Consider the following 5,630-nt stretch of genomic DNA (forward strand, 5'->3'; position numbering starts at 1 on the left):
GCTTTCTTCATTATTGTGTATATGTAGATCATGAGCTCATGTTTAGCTAAACAGCTGACCTTGTAAGAGGCTTAGGTGTGAACGCTCGTAAGTTTCAGCAGAAAGTCGGCAAAGATTTAATAGTGTCCCTCCAATGAGTGGCCCGCAAGGACCCCGTTTTCTACAAGTGTTGGTCCAATACTCCCTCTAGAGGCAGGGGACTCAGACAGGGCTGCTTTGCGGCCCCCGATCTGGGGCAGGGGCAGTGGGTGGCCTGTGGCCCGGGCAGGAGCCTCTCCGCGTGTGTCCCAGGGACCCATCTGCCTGTGAGCCTGGGTCACCTGGCAGGAAGCTACGATGCCCAGACCTATGCCTAGCTGTGCAGCGAGGTGTACTGCGCGGACAGGTTCCACACACACTTCAAGTAAGTGGGCGGCCTGAGTGGAAAGGTGAGAGTTTGGGCAGCTGTGCAGACAAAGAAAGCGCCCTTTGGCCTGGGCCTAAATGCTTGTGACACTCCACTGGGCCTGCCGGGCTCTGAGGGCCCTGCCCTGGGCCCCCTGCTCCTCTGCCCTTTGTTCAGTCACAGCAGAGATGGCCACACCCACTCCCTCAGTGAGGGCAGTGTTCCAACCACCCTCAGCCCCGCCCCCTCTCCGCAGGTTACCATGGACTACAGAGGCTGCATTCTGAGGCCAGGGCGTTCCAAGAATGCCAAGGGCAGACATGATGACCTTAAATGATTTCCTCTTGTGTCAGTTTTGGTAAACTTTAGGAGCTAGGAAATGGTCCACTTGACAGAAATGTTCAAATTTACTGGCATTTCATATATTCTCTGCTCTAACATTGTCCTGACTCTTTCTGTATATTCTTTACTTATGTTTTTGTTTTCCTTAATCAAAGTGTGTCTTTTAAATCTTTTCAAAGAAGATTCTTTGGACTTACTAAATCACCTGAATTTTATACGTTTTCTGTTGTATTAAGTTCTGCTCATATCTTTATTTAACTTTTTTCTATGTTCTCCGGGTTTATTGTTTTCATCTTCTGATGTCAATTAAAACACTCGGTTATTCATTTTAATAAATCTTTTTACTTATAAAGATTTGAACTTTTGAAGATTCCAGCTTACTTGTACGTTTCTAAGGGTCAGGTTCTCTCCACTGTTGCTGGCCTAAGGCTTAGTTCACCATATAGCAATGTATATATTGACCTATTTTCCCCTCGACTTTCTGTGATCCACTACATCTCACCTTTCTTTGCAGACAAGCCATTTGAAATACCCTTAACTTATTTCACAGCCAATAAGGCTTTGAAATAATGTTTATTTTTTAGAGAAATCTTCTTCTATAATTAGGCAGAAAATCTGACCTGCCATAGTTTTCAAAACAGCATAATTTCACTCTTCTCAATGATTAATCTGTTGTATTACACAACCTTTGTGTATTTAGCTTTATCAATGACATGTCCTTTAAAAATGTTTTAGAGATCCTACCAGTCTTTGAAAACATCCTCGTGCCTTGTTTCAGTTCCAGTTTTATGTATATTTTCTGCCTTGCACCCGATTATTCCTACATCTGATGGATGGCCTTGGGAATCTAATTCTGGTATTGATTGTTTTGGCTGATTGTCTCCCCTTGTAGCTGCTTTCTTCATTATTGTGTATATTTAGATCATGAGCTCATGTTTAGCTAAACAGCTGACCTTGTAAGAGGCTTAGGTGTGAACGCTCGTAAGTTTCAGCAGAAAGTCGGCAAAGATTTAATTGTGTCCCTCCAATGAGTGGCCCTCAAGGACCCCGTTTTCTACAAGTGTTGGTCCAATACTCCCTCTAGAGGCAGGGGACTCAGACAGGGCTGCTTTGCGGCCCCCGATCTGGGGCAGGGGCAGTGGGCGGCCTGTGGCCCGGGCAGGAGACTCTCCGCGTGTGTCCCAGGGACCCATCTGCCTGTGAGCCTCGGTCACCTGGCAGGAAGCTACGATGCCCAAACCTATGCCTAGCTGTGCAGCGAGGTGTACTGCGCGGACAGGTTCCACACACACTTCAAGTAAGTGGGCGGCCTGAGTGGAAAGGTGAGAGTTTGGGCAGCTGTGCAGACAAAGAAAGCGCCCTTTGGCCTGGGCCTAAATGCTTGTGACACTCCACTGGGCCTGCCGCGCTCTGAGGGCCCTGCCCTGGGCCCCCTGCTCCCCTGCCCTTTGTTCAGTCACAGCAGAGATGGCCACACCCACTCCCTCAGTGAGGGCAGTGTTCCAACCTCCCTCAGCCCCGCCCCCTCTCCGCAGGTTACCATGGACTACAGAGGCTGCATTCTGAGGCCAGGGTGTTCCGAGAATGCCAAGGGCAGACATGATGACCTTAAATGATTTCCTCTTGTGTCAGTTTTGGTAAACTTTAGGAGCTAGGAAATGGTCCACTTGACAGAAATGTTCAAATTTACTGGCATTTCATATATTCTCTGCTCTAACATTGTCCTGACTCTTTCTGTATATTCTTTACTTATGTTTTTGTTTTCCTTAATCAAAGTGTGTCTTTTAAATCTTTTCAAAGAAGATTCTTTGGACTTACTAAATCACCTGAATTTTATACGTTTTCTGTTGTATTAAGTTCTGCTCATATCTTTATTTAACTTTTTTCTATGTTCTCAGGGTTTATTGTTTTCATCTTCTGATGTCAATTAAAACACTTGGTTATTGATTTTAATAAATCTTTTTACTTATAAAGATTTGAACTTTTGAAGATTCCAGCTTACTTGTACGTTTCTAAGGGTCAGGTTCTCTCCACTGTTGCCGGCCTAAGGCTTAGTTCACCATATAGCAATGTATATATTGACCTATTTTCCCCTTGACTTTCTGTGATCCACTACATCTCACCTTTCTTTGCAGACAAGCCATTTGAAATACCCTTAACTTATTTCACAGCCAATAAGGCTTTGAAATAATGTTTATTTTTTAGAGAAATCTTCTTCTATAATTAGGCAGAAAATCTGACTTGCCATAGTTTTCAAAACAGCATAATTTCACTTTTCTCAATGATTAATCTGTTGTATTACACAACCTTTGTGTATTTAGCTTTATCAATGACATGTCCTTTAAAAATGTTTTAGAGATCCTACCAGTCTTTGAAAACATCCTCGTGCCTTGTTTCAGTTCCAGTTTTATGTATATTTTCTGCCTTGCACCCGATTATTCCTACATCTGATGGATGGCCTTGGGAATCTAATTCTGGTATTGATTGTTTTGGCTGATTGTCTCCCCTTGTAGCTGCTTTCTTCATTATTGTGTATATTTAGATCATGAGCTCATGTTTAGCTAAACAGCTGACCTTGTAAGAGGCTTAGGTGTGAACACTCGTAAGTTTCAGCAGAAAGTCGGCAAAGATTTAATTGTGTCCCTCCAATGAGTGGCCCTCAAGGACCCCGTTTTCTATAAGTGTTGGTCCAATACTCCCTCTAGAGGCAGGGGACTCAGACAGGCCTGCTTTGTGGCCCCCGATCTGGGGCAGGGGCAGTGGGCGGCCTGTGGCCTGGGCAGGAGCCTCTCCGCGTGTGTCCCAGGGACCCATCTGCCTGTGAGCCTCGGTCACCTGGCAGGAAGCTACGATGCCCAGACCTATGCCTAGCTGTGCAGCGAGGTGTACTGCGCGGACAGGTTCCACACACACTTCAAGTAAGTGGGCGGCCTGAGTGGAAAGGTGAGAGTTTGGGCAGCTGTGCAGACAAAGAAAGCGCCCTTTGGCCTGGGCCTAAATGCTTGTGACACTCCACTGGGCCTGCCGGGCTCTGAGGGCCCTGCCCTGGGCCCCCTGCTCCCCTGCCCTTTGTTCAGTCACAGCAGAGATGGCCACACCCACTCCCTCAGTGAGGGCAGTGTTCCAACCTCCCTCAGCCCCGCCCCCTCTCCGCAGGTTACCATGGACTACAGAGGCTGCATTCTGAGGCCAGGGTGTTCCGAGAATGCCAAGGGCAGACATGATGACCTTAAATGATTTCCTCTTGTGTCAGTTTTGGTAAACTTTAGGAGCTACGAAATGGTCCACTTGACAGAAATGTTCAAATTTACTGGCATTTCATATATTCTCTGCTCTAACATTGTCCTGACTCTTTCTGTATATTCTTTACTTATGTTTTGGTTTTCCTTAATCAAAGTGTGTCTTTTAAATCTTTTCAAAGAAGATTCTTTGGACTTACTAAATCACCTGAATTTTATACGTTTTCTGTTGTATTAAGTTCTGCTCATATCTTTATTTAACTTTTTTCTATGTTCTCAGGGTTTATTGTTTTCATCTTCTGATGTCAATTAAAACACTCGGTTATTCATTTTAATAAATCTTTTTACTTATAAAGATTTGAACTTTTGAAGATTCCAGCTTACTTGTACGTTTCTAAGGGTCAGGTTCTCTCCACTGTTGCCGGCCTAAGGCTTAGTTCACCATATAGCAATGTATATATTGACCTATTTTCCCCTCGACTTTCTGTGATCCACTACATCTCACCTTTCTTTGCTGACAAGCCATTTGAAATACCCTTAACTTATTTCACAGCCAATAAGGCTTTGAAATAATGTTTATTTTTTAGAGAAATCTTCTTCTATAATTAGGCAGAAAATCTGACCTGCCATAGTTTTCAAAACAGCATAATTTCACTCTTCTCAATGATTAATCTGTTGTATTACACAACCTTTGTGTATTTAGCTTTATCAATGACATGTCCTTTAAAAATGTTTTAGAGATCCTACCAGTCTTTGAAAACATCCTCGTGCCTTGTTTCAGTTCCAGTTTTATGTATATTTTCTGCCTTGCACCCGATTATTCCTACATCTGATGGATGGCCTTGGGAATCTAATTCTGGTATTGATTGTTTTGGCTGATTGTCTCCCCTTGTAGCTGCTTTCTTCATTATTGTGTATATGTAGATCATGAGCTCATGTTTAGCTAAACAGCTGACCTTGTAAGAGGCTTAGGTGTGAACGCTCGTAAGTTTCAGCAGAAAGTCGGCAAAGATTTAATAGTGTCCCTCCAATGAGTGGCCCGCAAGGACCCCGTTTTCTACAAGTGTTGGTCCAATACTCCCTCTAGAGGCAGGGGACTCAGACAGGGCTGCTTTGCGGCCCCCGATCTGGGGCAGGGGCAGTGGGTGGCCTGTGGCCCGGGCAGGAGCCTCTCCGCGTGTGTCCCAGGGACCCATCTGCCTGTGAGCCTGGGTCACCTGGCAGGAAGCTACGATGCCCAGACCTATGCCTAGCTGTGCAGCGAGGTGTACTGCGCGGACAGGTTCCACACACACTTCAAGTAAGTGGGCGGCCTGAGTGGAAAGGTGAGAGTTTGGGCAGCTGTGCAGACAAAGAAAGCGCCCTTTGGCCTGGGCCTAAATGCTTGTGACACTCCACTGGGCCTGCCGGGCTCTGAGGGCCCTGCCCTGGGCCCCCTGCTCCTCTGCCCTTTGTTCAGTCACAGCAGAGATGGCCACACCCACTCCCTCAGTGAGGGCAGTGTTCCAACCACCCTCAGCCCCGCCCCCTCTCCGCAGGTTACCATGGACTACAGAGGCTGCATTCTGAGGCCAGGGCGTTCCAAGAATGCCAAGGGCAGACATGATGACCTTAAATGATTTCCTCTTGTGTCAGTTTTGGTAAACTTTAGGAGCTAGGAAATG

Source organism: Mesoplodon mirus (genome assembly GCF_964341445.2).
Source record: "Mesoplodon mirus genome assembly, chromosome: 1".
Lineage (NCBI taxonomy): Eukaryota > Metazoa > Chordata > Mammalia > Artiodactyla > Ziphiidae > Mesoplodon > Mesoplodon mirus.